The sequence below is a fragment of the Saccostrea cucullata genome, unplaced genomic scaffold (assembly GCF_032062105.1).
Source record: "Saccostrea cucullata isolate Sc308-1 unplaced genomic scaffold, CSIRO_AGI_Scuc_v1 ctg942, whole genome shotgun sequence".
Taxonomy (NCBI): Eukaryota; Metazoa; Mollusca; class Bivalvia; order Ostreida; family Ostreidae; genus Saccostrea; species Saccostrea cuccullata.
Window position 1 is genome coordinate 115,322 of NW_026923157.1, and position 20,196 is coordinate 135,517.

The 20,196-nt window shown below is 31.5% G+C and overlaps 1 protein-coding gene across 3 annotated transcripts in view; it reads right to left on the reverse strand.

Moving 5' to 3' along the window:
- Positions 1 to 5,597: 5,597 nt before the first annotated feature.
- LOC134263330 (cell death abnormality protein 1-like) overlaps positions 5,598 to 20,196 on the reverse strand; it is a 31,889-nt gene continuing 17,290 nt past the window's right edge. The window contains exons 1-4 of one of the 3 annotated variants that reach the window (XR_009991242.1): positions 6,807 to 6,889; positions 6,555 to 6,692; positions 6,310 to 6,378; positions 5,598 to 5,823 (exon numbers count right to left, since the gene is read on the reverse strand). The gene's annotated coding sequence lies outside the window, so the exon portion shown is untranslated. Of the gene's footprint in view, positions 5,824 to 6,309; positions 6,397 to 6,554; positions 6,693 to 6,806; positions 6,890 to 20,196 lie in introns of those variants that run through there. The other 2 variants (XR_009991241.1, XR_009991240.1) reach the window with 2 other exon arrangements.

The window sequence follows — 20,196 nt, forward strand, 5'->3', positions numbered from 1 at the left end:
ATCCCGATGCTAAATAGTGGACAGACGTTAAGTCATACAACAGATACTTCGGAAAGAAAACACAACTGGCTAATCTTGCTCGTTTGTTGCCCCCCGCTGAAATTAGAGAATATCAATTTCAGTCTGTCTGTCTGTCCATCTATGGTTCTGTCTGTCTGTAACACTTTCACTTTCCCGCAATATTGCGTGAAGTCTTTGAACTATTGCAGTGATATTTTACACAACTGTTTACACCTTATATGGACTTTGGATGACCCTCTTGATTTTGAGGTCAAAGGTCAAGGTATTAAATTCAGTCTGTTTAAACACTTGTTTTCGCGCGATATCTCTATAAGCCATTGAGCTTTTGCAATGAAATTTTATACCACAACTCCCTATGGCCATTTATATGGCGTAAAGAATACCCCTGTGTATTTTGAGATTCAAACGTCAGTGTCATAAATTCATATATACTTCTGTGTGACTCTGTGTAAAACTTTCATTTCCAGTCAATATCTAAAGAAGGTTTTGAGTTTTTGCAATTAAATGTCATAAAGCATAACTCCCTATGGCCTCGCCCTGGACCCCCCCCCCCGATCTGCACATGCTTTTTTTAATCCGTAAATTGGCTTGTTTTTCATAAACTACGACCTGATAATCTAGGTTGTGGCAATCATATTTATGAATTAATAGGTTTATTATATTATAAGAGGTCTGATAAATGAATTTGTAGGTTTTAGTAATGTTTGTTTTATTTCAATTCTACTTTTTATGAAAAATTTTTAAGCCAAAATTCATCTAGTTACTAGTAAGTCAAATGACGATAGTTAAAATAAGCTAAAAAAAAGTTTAGGCTATACCGTCAAAGCTTACATGTAACCTGTTTGAATGAACAATAAATTTTTTTTTATTCTTAAATGTACTAGAAAATGTACAAGGTATTTCAATAATCTTTTATTTGTATTCTCAAACGAAGGTTCAGTATGGCTGTTTAAGTATCGCAAGGACAAGGGTGTTTCCCTTTTCTAAACACATAGCCAAGAGTGATTCAACCGGTGTAACGTTGAATATTGACCCGAGTTGAAAATTGACCCGGGGGTCATTTTTCAACGTTGAATATTGAGAACAAAAGTCCTTGAATTTATACCCGGGGTCATTTTTCAACAGCTTGAAAAATTTTTTCCTTACACCTGATGACGTCAACAAGTTGAAAATTGACCCTGTTGAATATTGACCCCACCTCAAAGTTTGAACATTTTTTTTTTTGCTGGGAAGTTGTTTTACGGGATTTATCATGCAATATCATTTTATTTATATTTTGGTTTCAATTTTTTCCCTTTTAAAGAATAATAAAAAAACATACAGTATCACCCCGTGTATATATGTACATTTTGATCAGTGCACGATTTCAGTTATCTTCAAGCATGACAACTTTATTTTGATGATACTTTCCAAAATCCATGGCATCCATAAATAACTACAAAACAACGAATAGGGCATAAAACAAAAATCTTTAAAAAAAAATCTGTTGTCTAGAAAGTGAGCCCTATATATATTGATCAGGCGGGTTGAACATCCCATCTTGTCAAATTCAGTATAAAAATAAAAAAATATATAGCCTAAAAATTAGAATGAAACACATCCACCAAAATGATTCCAATGATAGGTTATATTTGTGAAAAATAGAAATATTATAGCGACCATAGCATGTAAGTAATGCTGACTTTGAATGAATTGCTGAAATCCCTGTAACAATTAACTTATTTATCCGTAGCTTGTCTCGGCTTGAAAAATTATCGCTTTCGGACCATAACCTTGAGAACGAGATTATTCTTATTCTAAAAAATTCTTATTTTATACAATGTGATTCCTATTTGATAACTTGTTATTTCTATTCCATTATTTGTAATTTGTATTCGATAAATTGCTATTACAATTACAGGAAATGTGACATTATGATTCATATATCATAAAATTTACATATTTTTCTCTCGAAAACACGCGTTTCCTATTCGATGTCATTAATATTTAAAACAATCGGTTGCTAGTCGCTAATTTTGTCATTCCTATTCAATTATTTTATTTTTTTATTCGAAATTTTTTTGGTTTATGTGCAATAAAGTTGTTGTTCGAAAACATACAAGCATTCATTTCTATTCGAAAAAATACGATTCCTATTCGATAAACTTCTCATCTTATTACATAATATTATCTCTATGACCTCCTATGCGATGTTTTTTTTTAAATCTTAATCAATAATTGCCATGATTGCATTCTGGGAAATATGACAAATTAAACTAGAATTGGTTGTAAACTCATTTAAATAGGAATGTAAAGTTTAACATTATTATCGAACATGAATCATTTTATCACATAGATTGATAAAACAAAATGTGAAAATAGAGGACGAAGGCACAAGTTTTCTCTCTTCAAGACTTAGAGACTAGAGATCAGCATAAATTAAGCTGTTGCTGTTAAATATTATATAAATGTGTTTCGTTTTATACATTGATGGAGTAATTATAGAGGATTTATTTATTCAGAATACCAATTTAATTATTTGATTATGTCTCGTGTCAATTTTGACAAAGATATCCATTATGTTTTAATATTAAGTACATGTAGATCCTAATTCAAGACTTTAAAGCATTGTTACGTCTCATCAATTACGGAACATTAAAAAATATTAATACAAGTTGTAGTAATTTTTTTTTTCAGAAACATCAAGTCATACTCTGTACTATCTTTAATTGAGAAATCAATACTATTTGATATCACTCACTTTAATGAAATTTTCTAAAAGGTCTCCTGCAATATAGCATATGATCACAAGAAAAAAGAACATGAAGTCAATATGTATTTCAGATTCTATAAATAGTAACTCAAGTCTTTGTGCTGTTATACTTAATCATGTGATCAAGTTTGAGCCAATCAGAGAGCTTAGAATAAAAGGTGATATCACCTTTTCCTGCTAAATACTAGTAAGTGCTATCACCTATTTGAATAACTGCTATCACCTATTCGAATAGGTGATATTACCTGTTTGAGTTTCTTACAACAATCAATACTGAATGCTTCCTATAATATATAGATTACCACTGGAATCAAGAAAATTCGGACTCCAAGTTTTCATGCGTTTTCTACAATTTTCTTGTTGTATTCATGATATATAAGTGAAATAAATTAATTTGTAAGCAAAAAAAAAAAAAAAAAAAAAAAAAAAAGACAGCTGTTCGACGGGAAAAGGTGATATCACCCAATCAAATAGGCGATATCACCAATTCGAATAAGTGATATCACCTTTTCGAATTGGTGATATCACAAATTCAAATCAAATAGGTGATATCACTTATTCAAATAGAGGTATTTACTTATTGCAGTAAATACCAAAACGGGGCCTCATACCTATGAATTAAATCACAGTAGTGAAAACCCAATCATAAATATGTGTTTTTGTGCTGTTGAATTTTGAACCGGTTTCATGATCAAAATTCCACGACCCGGCTCAGTTTTCAACGGATTAGGGTCTAAATTCAACACCTTTGGTCTCAGTATTCAACGTTGAAAAATGACCCCCGGGTCAATTTTCAACCCGGGTCAAAATTCAACGTTACACCGGCGACATGATAAACTCTAACAAGGATGATAGTGAAGCTTATTGGGCTCCGTTTTGTTAAAAATTGCATAATGTCCATATATCCCCCTCCCCCTAAAATCTTATAGATCTGATAATGGGATTGTAGGATTATTACTTCTTTGAATAATGTTACGTGAATTGGAACTTAAATATTTATACATACTTTCCGTTCTTTTGATTTTGAAACAAAAAAATGCAAGAATCTGCATGCACAAACGCTTCTGTTCCTATGCAGAAAAAATATTAAGACGATGTTTTAATTTTAGTGCCAAACTCTGCTACTGATTAAAAATTTGTAGAAGGCATTTTTTCCAGTTCTCTATGATTCTTTAAAACATTATCACAGAGAAGAAAATTCCACTGGCTGACTCTCTAAGCTTTTTTTAAAAGCTAAACTTGTGATACATTTGTAATTGTAAACTCTACAATGTCGGCTCGTAACTAATACAGAATTCATGTGGAACAAATTAACAGATAAAATTTTTCGAATAAGTTCGAACGACCCTTCATTTTTCGGGAGATTTTAATTTTTTAATCTTGCTTAATCGACACTTTGGGTGAATTTAAATGAGAAAGCAGATGCTTGCAACCATACTGTTCTTACCTATCATATGGCTGTAAATTTCAAAAATATTAGGGGATATTTCTTTCAGATTCTTATCACGTTTTACAGCAGCTTAAATGAATTTTCACTCTAGTTTACTAATTCTTTACCATTCATTTTGAATACAGCCTCTTGGATAAACCTTGTTATCCAGTTTCTCACAATGAAAATATGAGATGAAAAGTGGTCAATGACATATAAAATGATATCAATTCTTTAAAGATTCAATCATGAGAGAACCCGCTACCATTTTAGTCGGTAGGAAAGAGTTGTATGCTCGATACGATGGAGCTTAACTGGCAGGCTTAGTTTTTATAACTTATAATTACATATTATTTTCTTTTTTTTCGCAACTTTTCTAGTTGAAATTTTCTTCACGATTGCATTTGGCATCGCCCCTTCAAATCCAAACCTAATGTGTCCTTTTAATTATATTGACTAATTTCATTTTTTTTTACCTGGTGCCTAAGAAAAATCTTCCTGACAGCTAAAAAATTTGCAAAATTGTAAAAGGCATTTTGATTGGCTAAGGCACTGATATTTGAGGCAGTATAAAATTTTATAATATTAGTGGAATTCTGTTTAATGATGATACGTATATTTATATCATTATTATCTGATTAATTTTACCTTTGTAAAATGATGATGGTGAATTTTCATAAGTTTCCCTAGATTATTTTTTATAAACGTAAAGCAAATGTCTCAGTAAATGTCAAAAGGCCTTCGTATATACTGAAATCGTGCAATAATTATGTTTGTTTTAGATACACAAATATCTGTTGTATAAGTATTCCTTAGATTTTATTAGTGTTTTTCTTGATCTGATGTACATATTAAAAAAAACATAATATTGTTCCATTTAAAACGTAATGTAAAACACACATGTACTCGTTGATTGTGTTAGATTGTTGAACTCTCTCTCTTTCTCTCTCTCTCTCTCTCTCTCTCTCTCTCTCTCTCTTATGTCCTTTAGATCTTTTTCGAACCTTCAATACACTATAATTAGCTAAATCAGTTTTAAATTTTTCAATCTAATATTAATTTAATCATGATTTAAATCTAATTCAATTTTAGTTTGAGAAATGATATGACAATCATACTCTTATACAAACGTCATAAAAAGATTAAAAAAAAAAGTATCATTTTGTGAGTGAACATAGTTTGCAGAAACCTTGAGCTCTATTCTGTCTTAAGTTATTCATTTAGTCAAAGACATTTGCTCATCTGTTGTCCGTTTTTAAGTTGAACATTTCTTCCCAGCACTCATAATTTTACATTCCGTTAATGCTGTCATTACCTTCTTGGCGTCGCCTCGTTAAAAGTCATGATAAATAAACCTGTAAAATTTTCAGTGCAATATCTAATAAATTGCTGTAAAGTATGATTGGATATTTGTGTTCTCAGTTCTAGATTCGTTTTTGCTACGTTAAATTTATCGTTGTCCTCTTTTCCTGGAATTTTTTACAAGTTTTCAAATAAGCACCAAAAAGGAAAATTGCAAAGCCCAAGAGGAATATTGTGGCAGTTATTATGGATTCCTTTGTCTTTGTCCATTTCTTCTTGTATTTTGGGTCGCAAGGTCTTTTTAGTTTATTGACATCATCTAAAATCATGGTCATATCTCTACTATTATTACTATATGTGTAAAATAAATACATGTATCATGAAACCTTTTTAAAAAAATAATTTCAATTTTTTAAAAAATGGTAAGTTATGGTCAGAATTACATTTTGAAATATAAGTCCAACGCATGAAAAAGAAAATGTTTACGAAAAAATCATATTCATCTGTCCATGATAAAAAAAAAAAAAACTTTGCTCACAGTTGGTTCTTTTGACAAAATCAAACGAAGAATTGATTATTGTTTTATTCACCTTGTTTGATATTGTCTTCATATTTGAGATCAAATGCTGAAATCGTGGATTTAAAAAGAGCTGCTTGATCTGTGTTTAATTTTACATCTAAAAGAAAAGTAGGAAATAGAGATGTAAACCATAAATATAAATGCATGGATTTTTCGATAATAAAAAAAATTGCATATAGAGCTTCCGGTGAAATGAAACGAAGAAATAACTATTGTACTATTTACCTTGTTTGAAATTTTCCTCAGATTTGAGTTCAAAAGCTGAAATTGTGAATTTGAGAAGAGTTTATTGTTCTGTTTTTATTTTTTCATCTAAAAGAAAAATACGAAATAGACATGTAAACGATAGATAAAATACACATGGATTAAATCTTTCAAAGAATACTTCAATCAAATATCTGTAAAAATGTTACACCTAACATGCACATATAACTAGAAACGTTCCCTTTATAATTGTAACCTTAACTTACTAGTGGAAAAATGAACACATCCACGCTGATGGTGACAAAGATCATGGGAACAATTACATTTCAGATGGCACCTGAGTCCGTAATACAGCGATGGACATCGGAAAGAACAGTTAAGTCCAAAATATCCCTTTTCACAGGCTTTAAAGGCAAAAGATATATGTATTTATTTTTAAAATTGTTATTTTTAATTGATTTTTTTTTGCATAAATATATAGAAAATAGAAAATCGTTTCATTCTTGATTAAAACTTACGGATGCAATCATTTCTAGAATAATCCATGTAATAGTCAGCACAACATCCTCTGTAAGCGAAAACAGAATATATGTATTCAAAATTATAAACACGTTCTTTAAATATCTATTTGTTGTTTGAAATAATAAAAAAAAAAGCCTTGTATGCTCACCCGTAACATCTTGGAGATGATTCATTTAAAGACAGAAACATCAAAAATACTATGAACTGAATAATATTAATAGCAACTGGCAATGATCCCCATTTGATTTCCACACCCATCTTCCAAGTTCACTGAAGTTGGAACAACTGATACAAATTCCGTATGAAGGATAACATTTAAAATACGTCCTTGCATCAAAGGCGCAAATGTTTTATAGGAAACTGAGCTTGCACATCCAGCTGTACAATAACAGGGAAAGTGGGGGACAAAATTAGAAACTCAAAAGCACAGATATTTTTTATCCTGATAAATGAATTAAATAAAACACAGGTTATAGAAGAAACATCGGTAAATATCAAATCCATAAATATCGATGTATTGAATTTTGTAATACGTAATTAATTATCTTTGAAGTGAAAAGTAATTTATAAATTTTGTGACTTCATGCACTAGTTCAGGGAAGGTCATTTAATATTCCAGACATTTTTTCAATCTTCTTTATGTATCATTCTGTTAGGTTTCTGGGGCATCTGCTCTCGTTCTCTTGTTTGCGTATTCCTATATCGTTGAGTAGTTTTTAAATAATCATGATACTGTTTTGACAAAATCAAAATCTACATAATTAATTAGCAGATAACCACATCCCTATAATAGTTTTCCAAAAATATTGTTTGTGTGTCGTAACTAATCATGTATTTATGACTCTTAACTATTTTTTTTAATTCTACTTATAGGACATTTCAGTTTTCATACCCATTATGTTAATAGTCAAGGCTGATTGCATGACCTACCAGGATTTCCTTTGCCTTATATAATATACACTTTAGGTATATCGTGTTCCTTTTATAGATTTTTTTTATTATGAGTAAATGCCTAAGAGATCTTACATTGATATCTGATATTGTCACTTTCTGATTCTGATTGGGATTATTTTTCACTGTATGTAGACATTTTAGAAGTATCCTTATTTTTGTTTTCACATTGTTTAATCGATAATAAAAAAGTCTTTTCTTCCGTTATCAATCATTTTCCTAATTATATAAACCATTGTGCTTTAAACTAACGATTCATAGGTCCTGTGTGTTTTCAATGTATTAAGCGGTTCCTTTGAGAACTCGTCCACGAAAAATAACCGCTATTATTACAATGTAGCATTTCCCATAGGTGTTGCGCCACAATTAAATTTGAAATGTTAAAAAAACTGGATTTAAAACTAAATACTAATATAAAATTATTTGAGACTTTGGGTTAATACGATGATTTAGTTATTCGAAAAGAACAGTATTCACAGAGGCCAAAGGGTGAGGTGACTTATGTTCTTCGAAGGTAACTTATTCAGCATGTTGACTAAAATACAAAAAAGTTTAATTATACGATTCAATAATTAAATAATAAAAACTCATAAAGAAGACTGTGCCGTCTTACTTGTAACACTTGCAAATTCCTAATAAATTCTATGAAAGAAGGTCGGTTTAATAAAAATGATCAGTCGTATAAATTTTATTTCTTTCAATGTTTCCATGGTAAAAGAAGTATTTTTAAAAGTATATTTTGAAAAGATTTTGCATTAACTCGGGGTGTCAAAAGTGTCAATAATTGATATTCGCTAAGTGTATTCGATTATATTCGAATATTCGATAAAATAGATTCATTTTGCAGTATAAAATATATATTTTTACTCTCCTGTCAACCAGTATGATGCCTTTTTATGTCATTATTTTGGAATAACACTTTACGTTGAGTTTTTAAATGCATAGCAATTTCAAGTTTACAGAATATATGAAGAGTATACATGTTCATCCAAAATATTATGAAAAATTGTTTTGAAAACTAGAAATAAAATTTGAATTTGAGACAGAAGGACAGAGTCAAGACATGATAAATAGTAAAATTGAAATAAAGGGCAGAATTCACAATGAAACAAGGAGCGCATATGTTGGATAAGACAGCTTTCACTGTATTAGTGCATTATATAGATTCTACTACAATAAACGAAATATTTACATGTTGCTGTATGGTTTTCTGGATATACTCAGGATAACAGCTCTATGCACCTGTGCTTGCAAGTTATAAAAAAGTGTTTTTATTTCTGTCGATCAGTTCATCTATGCCATGATACTTGTATTTACGTTTCTTTAATAAAATAATCTCTAAGACTTAGTGTTTCCTGAAATTTAAACATTTAAGTGTACATACCTTTTTAATCTTGTTGGTTCTCTTCCTTGTTTGTATAGATCATGTTTGGATGGCATATTAATATACTGAGATTGCCATCAATTTTATTTATTTAATTTGATTTCATTTTATAGATATATTCTACATCCTCCGGTAGAAATCAAAACTATTAGTTACACAATCAGGATACAGGATGTGAAAAAGAAATCTGCATTGGACGAGGCAAAACTTTAAATTGATTTCAATACTTGTTTCTAAGCTTTTACAATATTATTATCTCTGTAGAATATTTCATATGATTAATATTTACAGAAAATTTTATACCAACACCTCTTAAACCAAAAATTGATATTCAATTTATTCAAATTTCTTACACAAAGTCATTTTTAAGGACTATTAAAACCTTTGTATTCCTTGTTTGTGTGTTGTTTAACACTTCCAATATTTTTTTACTCATATGGAGACGCAATCATTTGCCGGTGTCGAGCTGCAAATGTTGTCTTTTACTTGGCACTCAGGGTTATTGATCAGGGATGGGTCGTTTTCGTACCAGCACCTATTGTGACATTGGATCCCGGTTCAAACAGTGAAGATCTCATTTGGTCTCCACGTCCAACAGTGGGATTCGAACCCCCGACGTAGACATCAACCTTTTACACCGCAAGTATAGACCAAACGCTTTAACCACTGTGCTACGCAGGCAATAACTATTTTACTTTAAATTTGTAAGGAAAAAGGGCAATCACGCATTATTCTATCAAATCAGGGCGGTGTATATTCTTTCTATTTGCCTTGGTGAGAAAACTACATATTAAGCAAGGCATCTCCACGGTCAAGGTTATGGAATGGATTAATAATTATATGTTTTTGTTCCCATGCTATACATTAGTATGGTGTACATGTTCTTTCTTTAAAAAATATTATTACATGAAAGCTTTTTGCAATCAAGATACACAATGAATTTATTTTCTATTTTATAAACGACTGTTGACGAGAATTGGTCTATTTATTTAATAAAATCATAAATACGACGTTAAAATTATGTCTTACTCATTTAACATATTCATCAATTTCTATGATTTCACATGAACTACTTATTATGGAATAAACGAGAAATGTATTTGTTTCACTTGCACTTTATAAAATGTTGGTTAATTTTCATAGACTGAGATGTTTTGAAGTATTTCAATAGTTATGAAATAAGGTATCTTTTTTTTGTTTGATTGGTATGTAAAACGGGCTGTTCACGTGATCAAGTCATAAACAAATAATAATTTTTTTATTCAACTTTTTAAAAATTTTCCAAAGATGTAGGATCATTATCTATTGCGAAAATCGTGATTTTGAACGATGTGATCGTTCTGTTTTAAATTTTCAATGTAAAAATTTCATTGTTAAAAAAGACGAAACATGCATGTAAACGAATAATAAAAATGAATAAAGACCAATATGATTGAAACTTCTATAAAGAATTACATATCAAATGGCTTTGTGTCAATAATGTAAATTTGACATGCATAATAACTCTTATGGAAAATCGTTTTTATTTTTTGCCTTACCTATGGAAAAATTAATACATCCATTTGATGGTGACATAGATCATGGGAACAGTTACACTTCATGCGGCCCCATAGTCCGTAATACGGCGATGGACATCAGATAGAACATTTAAGTCCAAAATATCCTTTTTCACAGGCTTTAAATGCGAAGATGTATAGATTTATTTTTTAAAATATTATTATATTCGATTCTTTTTTTATAAATATAGAAAATAAAAATCTTTTTTATCCTTAAAAACTTACGGCTACAATCATTTCGAGAATGATCCAGGTAATAACATCCTCTGTAAGAGAAAAAAATGTATGAATTCAAAATTATAAACACGTACTTTAAATATCTATTCTTTGTTCTGAAATAATAAAAAAAGCCTTGTATGCTTACCCGTTACATCTTAGAGATGATTCACTAAAAGACAGAAACATCAATAATTCTATGAACCGAATTATATTAATTGCAACTGGCAATAATGCCCTTTTGATTTCCACACCCATTTCAAATTCACTGATGCTGGAACAACTGATACAAGTTCCGTATGAAGGATTATTTTTTTAATACATCCTTGCTTTAAAGGCACAGATGTTTAGATGATTATTCCAAAAGTTTTCGTGCCTTATAGGAAACTAAACTTGCACATCCAGCTGTAACATACATGTAACAGGGATAGCCCGAGAGAGAAATTAGACACTAAAAAGCAAAATAAATACATGTATTTTGTTATTTTCATCGAGTAAAATAAAACACAGGTTAAAGAAGATACATTGATATAATATCAAATTCATAAGTAATGAAGTAAAGAATTATTTTTTTCTTTGATGCATAACGTCCCTCTCGAGACTTTTTCACTCATGTGGAGACCCTATATTACAGATATGAAGTTTTTTTTTTAGTTAACGTATATTTAATACATTTTTGTGACTTCATGCACTAGATAAGGGACTGTAATTTATTAAAGACATTTTACATTCTTTAGTTATCATTCTGCTAGATTTCCGAGACCTCTTCTCTCGTTCCTCTTTAAAGCGTTCTTCTATTTATTTGTGTAGTTTTTACAGTACTCATGGCAGTGTTTTGACAATATCAAAACCTACACAATGGCCAGCGATTAGAATTTTATCAAATATCCTTTTTTCTTACGATTACAAAGCAAAGCCATATGAATCTTTCAATTTATTTGTAATATCCCTTTATAGAATAAGAAGTTATTGAAATATATTGAGGTTTCATAATATACATGAAGTTTTCCAAGTATTCTCATCGAACATGTCTACATATATGTACATGTACATTATAAGAATTAAAACTTACATGGATTGTGTGATGAATATGATCAACGAGTGTGATCATGTATTACATGTACAATTACAAAACATTGGGTATCATTTTTCTTTTTAAGTTTATTGATTTCGAGGTTCTCCATGATCGTTTAACACGGTCGCCTCGCTAGAGTTAACTTAATTTCTCGTCAGTACCACAGTTAGAAAGTCAGCGTCATAGTTCCGACACAGGTAAAACATTAGCGCTTCAATGAGATTTTATAAATATAGTAATTGATAGATCAAAGTTTCCTCTAAATTTTATACCATTTTCAGTTTCTAATGCTTAACTGTTTTTATTTAATCTATTTAGGGTTCATTTTTTGGCTTACACGATCAAGCAATTATCTAGGCCTCCCTGGTCACAGAGAGAATTTATGTATTTCACAGTAATTGCAAATGAAGTTATTAAAGTCAGTCAAATAATATAAGGCTTAGAGAGTGTAACTTTAATGTAAAAAGAATACTACGTCCCTCATTTTTTTAAAAAAAAACAACAAACTATTGTTTGTGAATATTAATCATACATTTTTAAAATTTGTAAAAATAAACAAAATGCCTATGAAAAATAGGGCTTTTTGACTCTGAACTGTATGTTTTTTTTAATTCAGGTTTTAATATATAGTTCAGTCTTCAGATCCATAATACATAGAGATAACGTTGATTTCATGAACTTTAAACCATTATTCCCTTCGTCATATAATAGTTGTAAAGTGTAAAAGTACCTTATGTAAATATTCTTAAATAAGAAGTAGATGTCATATAGACTCGTAACTGCTTTTTTTTCTTATTTGAAGTTTGGGGGTTGGGTGTCACGACAGCCGTCGTGCTCTGTTCAATCAGTAAAAAAAGATTTTTTTTCTATTTACAATTCTTAATCTATAAATAAAATCATTAAAAACAAAATTCACGACAAATTTTTAAAGAAATTATTTACATTAAATAGAACTTAAAGTATCTTTAAATCCTCAATAGTATCCTAGTGGCTCAGAACCACGTCCACACAGACACGCTCGGTTCACGAAAAAAAACCCGCCAGCTGGCTCCAAGTTGGTATCCCGGTCTGGTTAAGGTCGTTGCCAACAGACACATGGCTAGATTATAATGGATTACATCAAGAACATTTCAACTAAATAACAATATTGAGTCACAGGTTACATATACAATTGCACTAATGGCACACGATACAAAACGTACTGGTAATTTGACCGAATACCATGCGCGGATCTAGAGGGGGTTGGGTTGGGGGGGGGGGTCCTGAACCCCCCGCCCCCCTGGAATTTACACGGTTAAAAAATGTATATACTAAAGCAAGAAAAAAAGTCACCTTGGACCCCCCTGGAATATGCTGACCCCCTAGGGAAAATGTGTGAAATGGGTACATGTATGAGAAGTGAAAGATTTATTGCTATTAATATAAGTCATAGACGTTTGGGCGAGTTAATTTTTTTTTCTTACTTGTCAAGAAATTTCTGGGATTCGAATTTTTTTTGACTAGGTGGACCCCCCCCCCCCTGCAAAAAATTTCTGGATCCACGCTTGGAACACTATTATAATACAACGTTAAGAGAACTCAATATCTTAACAAAAGTGGTTTTAACAATTAAACCCACAACACCGACTTTATCAGCGGAACTTAGTACATTGCACCGAAAATAGAACAATACACGCATAAGTAACTCTACCCAGAAAACCTGTATACGTAAATAGTAACAAAAACATTACCTAAATCAAATTTTTAAATAGTTCTACGTTTTAATGTATTAATCAAAAACTTACATATAAAATAAAAAGCAAAATTACCCCTTATGTAGATATGGTTACCGTTGAAAAAAGTATTTATCTACTCATCTTGGACTGTAAATGTACGTAAAGTATGTAAAAATTAGTGATGAAAACGTGGACCCCTGCTACTTGGTCATCTATGCAGCGATTTAAATAACTCCTAATACAATAGATCGCAATTGACCAATACCGGCAAAACTTAACTTGAGGTTCATAAAGGTATTAATATAAAGAGGTCCAGTAAAGGGTAAATAAAATAAATAAATTGTAACCAATAAGTGTCCTCCTTGAATGTGAAAGTCTGGTATATTGTATAGCTGTGTTCTTTAATGGTGATTTTGTTGCATGGCTTAGGAGAGGCAGAGACCAATCAAAATATAACAAATGAAATTCCGACCACGTGGTGCGTCACTCTGCCTTTTCTTTTATGTACATTCCTGGAGGTAAGACGTTTTTTTTTCAAAGTTTGCTATTTACCTCCTTCAACCCCGCCTCCACCTTTTTGTTTATTGTTTAAATTTATGTTTTAGCGTTTTCAGACCCATTTTCATTATTTTTCTGTTAACTCTAAGTGGTAATTACTGTACATTTGGATTATCTCCCTTTACAAAATTGGTTTATTTCTCATCTTGATATTTTTGTCTGCTAAAAATTTTATGTCATTGTTAATAATACTTTTAAGGATTTCAAACAAATTATAAAACGTCAGAGATGTGGCAACACACGACAAACAGACTTTTTACTTATTGAAGGTGGATAAGATAAGGTGTTCTAGAATTGAAAGGATTATAGAAAGAAATTAGCTAGTTGATTGCTAACAGGGCTATCAAAATACCTATTGCATTAAAATAAAAACCATAAACATACTGTAAAAAACAATAATAATTAAATATCGATTGTAACAGTGGGTGGTGGGTTGGGGTCGTAAAGTGCATATTCATGCATTTCGGAAATAATGTAAATCACTTTTTATTCGCGAAAATCTTTTTTTCGCCTAATTACGTGTATCGTATTCATTGAGATTAAAAAGAGCAATAACCACTGTTTGTAAAAGTTTTGTCTCGCTAATCAAATGTAAATTACTATCTCAGTTTTTGTATATAATATCTTTATTTTTGCTAAATCTTTAATTCATCGATATCGATCAATCGTTTTGTTTTGATCATTTATCAATCATTTTTTTAATGATTACATCCATTGTGCTTTAAACAATTTATTCATAAGGACTGTGTTTTCAATTTATTTAGTAGCTTCTTCGAGAACTCGTTGGATAAAAGGACAGCGAATATTTTCATTTCGCATAGATGTTGCTTCACTGTTAATTTTAAAGGATGAAGCATCCTGGATTAATAACTGAATACTTATATAAAATTATTTCTGATTTTCGTTTAAGACAATGAATAAGTCATCCATCTGAAATGATTCAATAATTAAATAATACAAACTCTAAACCATCTTACTTGTTTACACATGCTTGCTAAGTCCTGTTGAAACCCGATTAAAGTAGCAGGGTGAAAAAATTACTTAATCTTGTTGTAAAAATTTGATTTTTTATAACTACTTTTGGAAAAAAAGAAAGTAAAAAAGGTGAATTTTGAAAAGGATCGATTTTTAAAAAAAATTTCCTTAAATTTAGAATTTAAGTTGATGCACTCGTTTTGTCAGCGATGATTTCAATGACAACATAGATAGGTAGTTATTCTTTTGTGGATTTATAAAAACATTTTATTTAGCTATGATATATCGTTATCAATTTCAAACAATTTCATCTGACAGAAATAATTCTTTTGAGTTATAGAGAAATTAAATGATTAAAATTTATTGTTAATAAGAATAAGATTAATAAAGCGTATATAAGATAGTTCCTTTTATATCAAAATCCTCACCTCACCTCACATATCCCTTGACTTCTGTGAATGTCGTTGGAGCACCTTTGAAGACTTATCCACCACTGTCATCCAAAGTTCTCTATTTTCTGAAGCTCTTTGTGTTTCTGCGAGGCTCAGTCCAGTCCACTCAGGGATGTTGTCTTCCCAACTCTTCTTCTGCCTTCCCCGTTTTCGTCCTTGTTCGTTATTGTGCCTTACAGGATAGTCTTTGCAAGGCCACTAGTTGAGCGAGAAACTTGGCCGTACAATGTACCATCTTAGTTTTCGCTTATTGACGATAGTGAGAAGGTCATTGTGAGGTCCTATAACTTCTATGACTGTCCTGAGGACCACTGCATTGGTCACATGGTCCGTGTAATTGATGCCGAGTATCTTCCTATAGCATCTCATCTCAGTGCTCATAATCCTCTTTTCTAACTCAGCAGTGAGAGTCCCGGTCTCACAGGCATAAAGGAAGACCGACATAGCAAGGGAACGCATTAACTGAATCTTCGAACGTACAGTGATGTTTCTGTCTCTCCAGATGGTCTGTAATTTTGTAAAGGCTGCAGTTGTTCGTGCAATCCTTGCTATAATTTCTGGTTTGGAGCCTTCGTATGATATAATGGATCCGTAGTACTTGAATGACTTCACTGTCTCCAGACGTGTTCTGCTGACCTTGACTTTTGTGGTGATGCCTTGGGTGTTGTTGGTCATTAACTTTGTTTTTTCTGCACTTATCTCCATACCATATGCAGAAGCTTCTTGGTCAAGGTGTTTCACTAAGCTGGATAGCTCTGTCTCTTTCCTTGCAAGGCCACCAATGTCATCAGCAAATCACAAATTTGTGACGGTTTTTCTCCCGATGGAAACTCTCCTCATCAAGAGCATCATCCATAATCCTTTCAAGAAAGATGTTACAGAGGGTTGGAGAAAGCAGACAGCCTTAGTTTACTCCTACTGTTGTGCAGAACCAGTCACCAATACTATTATATCGGAGAATTGCACTAGTGGCCTTGAACAAGGTTGGCATTGATGTTGTATTTTCTCATGGTGGTCCATTAGGCAGCATGCCACACTCTTTCGAAGGCTTTTTTTTAAATCAATGAACACATGACAGAGGTCTTGTTGATGTTGTAGGTACTTCTCGCAGATTATTTGTAAGTTGAATATCTGTTCGGTGGTACTTCTTCCTGTTCTTAAGCTTGCTTGTTCTTCAGCAATGATGGTCTCTGTTATAAGTTTCAGTCTATTTAAAATGATCTCCAGCATCACCTTGCTTGGTTGGATTATTAAACTGATGGTCAGGTAGTTGTTACATAACTGTAGATTTCCTTCTTTGGTAAGGTGATAATCAGTGATTGTCTCCATGTAGTTGGTCATATTCCAGTGCTCCAGATGTTGTTGCAGATGGTTGAAAGAGCTGTGAATACAATAGAGATCTAAATTGCTTTTCATTCATGAAAAGCATGATTGTTTCCTATACTTGGTAATTGTCTTAGAGCAATGCAGCCATACGTTGTACTAGACAAAAAAATACTGTCTTGACATCTAACTGTTTTGCAGGGACGTTCATCTGCTACTGTGGATTCTAAGAAGCATATTATACAAATATGGACTTCAGTAAAGGTCGATATGTGGTTACGAGGGTTGTTCAATAAATAATGTCCTCGGTGCTCAGAAAGAAGCGAAAGAAGGTTTTCAATAATTTAGTCTTCATTATTATACTTATAAATCTCTTTTTATTATAACACATGTCCGTAACCTTTTTTATCCAATTTCTGATTGATTTTAGAACTCATTTTTGGGTATGACCCTTGGTATACTGGAAAATGGCAGATCCAATGATTTCATTGGCTTGTTTCTTCCTTATGAAAGGTGTTTTTTTCAATGTTGGAAATAGAAATAAGTCAAAAGGTCAAAGATCTGGCGAATATTGTTAATATGAAAAAATATTAACCATCTGTGTATCCGTAAAACCCCTTTACTCTTCAGGGCGTGCGGGTTTGGACGCTGTCATGAAGAAATTCAATTAATGCAGTGGATTTCTGATTCTGGGTCCTTCCTATAATAAACCTTTCGATTTTTTTGCAAAAAAATTGTTTTCTACCCTCATCCAGAAATTAAACTGTCTCCACGAATTCGAATTTAAACAACAATACCACTAATATTTAAGAACATTGCATAAAAATCGTCTTTGTGCTCTTGCTATTCTTTGCTCTTGTCAGACCTTCGCTGTTTTTGTCAAGTACATCTTATGGTAAATTTTGTTTTGAGGATTTTAAGCAATAGATTCATGTTCCATTATCTGTTTGAATATCCTAAAACCGTGGATAACTCCAATTACTAATATTCTAAAATACAATATAATTGTTAAGACATTTGTACTTGCTGTCGCTTTCACTCATTTTAGAAAATATAAGGTGACCTTTGAGTACTTAGCTTTTTCACCGTCAAACGTTTCTTAAATACAGGGTAAACTACCCCCGATGTGATGTCTACCAAATTTACTATGTGTCTTAAAGTCAATCCTACCTCTTCAAGTATTATTTGTTGAAATTTGGCAAATAGTACATAAGTGTTGTAGTTTTTTGTTGACAAGGACGGTACCCATTTTAAATGCAGGTTTTGGTTGCTGTACATGTCACATATTTTAGTGAATATTTCTTTGGGATTTTAAACCAGTTTTACAGAGCTTTTTTGAAGCTTTTATTTTCACTCTAATTTACCGATTCTTTACCATTCATTTATAATGCAGTATCTCGAAAAGCCATTGTTTCCAAGCTTCTCACAATGAAACTATGTGATGAAAAGTGGTCACATGAACTGTTATAAATTCATTAAAGATTCAATTATGAGAGAAAGCCAATTTTAATGTCATATGATATCTGTATTGTATGTCATACAGTTCAGGACATTATTTATTGAACAGCCCTCGTATAAGGACTATAATGGCAATTGATATTGACCGAAGACACAGAAAGTGATAGCGACCGAGCCTGCGAGGTCGCTATTATTTTCTGTGTCTGAGGTCAATATCAACTGACATGAGTCCTTATAACCACATATTGACCGTTCACTGAAGTCCATAATAGTAATCACAAGACGAAAGACCACCTTTAAGCAATCGCTTAATGGTAGCTTAATGGTGACTTAATGGTGGCTTAAAGAAGTTAATTCCTTTAAGCCATCATTAAGCCACCATTAAGCTGCAACTTACAGGTGCTTAATGTCCAACCTTCATTAAGCTACCATTAAGCCACCATTAAGCTGAACTTAATGGTGACTTAATGGTCAAACCTCAATAAACTTTTAAGCATCATATACAGAATCTTTGAACTAACTTTTAGTTGTTTTAATATCATTTACGCAAAATCTATTTCAAATCATAATTTTGTCTCGATCGTAATTTCTACGAGTTTTTTGACAACATGCAAAAACTTGTTCACTGAGAACAAAGTTGTTAGCTAATAGCCACAGGGACTTGCTCCCAGAGTCTAACAATTATTTTTTTTTCAATCATTAACAATGATAATAAAACAAGACATCCTTTGTCAGTACCGTATACTATTATCTTTTTTTAAATAAATCATTATTACATGCGTTGTTTTTATTTTTAGTGTATATGATTTTTAAAAATAAATAATTATTACAAGTCCTTGTGAAATATCTTAAATTTTCAATACCCAAACCAATTTGTTCTTAAAATTATCTTTATCCATGAACACAAAATACATATTACTTTTTTTTTTAAAAAATGGTGTTTACATTTCATGTGTTAAAAGAAACATTCCGCCAGAGAATTCACGGGAATAAAACTTTAAGTCATATAATCTCATAAAAAATCGTTGTATTTAATTTTTTTTAGGGGGGGGGGGGGGGAGGAGGGGGGTTACTGGTATACAAATGTTTAGTTTTCAAAGATTGACTTTTACCAGGGACCTATATAGGTCCCTGCTTTTACATCATGGATAATTTTAATTAATTCGTTATTTTTTTTTAAATACAGCGGTAAGTATCTGTCAAAATCTAGTCGGTCTTCAATGATTGTTATTTCAAAATCGATTTTCAGAAGAACAGCCGATCAGACTAAGCCTGTAAACATGACATCCGACCACATATACACACTGAGAAACGGGGTAAGTTTAACAGATTATCAGTGTACAGTACACCGACTGGCCAGACAATAGCCCTTTCAAAAAGATCCACAAATAAAATTGTTCATAATTTGATTAATAAATAAATTCTAGACTTTTGGAAACGTTCAACAAAATACTAGTAAATACTTTTACAAGTCCAAACCAATTTAGAAAAAAAAAACTTAAAATATTTAATATATTCCTTTGTAAACAAGAGTGGCGATAGCCTAATGGATAAAGCGTTCGCCTTGCAACCCTAAGGTCATGGGATCGCGCCCTGTCAGTGCCGTTTTTTTGTTTTTTTTTGTTTTGAATTTCGAATTTCGTTCTTTTTCATTAGTTTTACTAAATCAAGATATGTGCGAATTCTACATTTATAACATTGATAACAAATCACTTTCAAAATA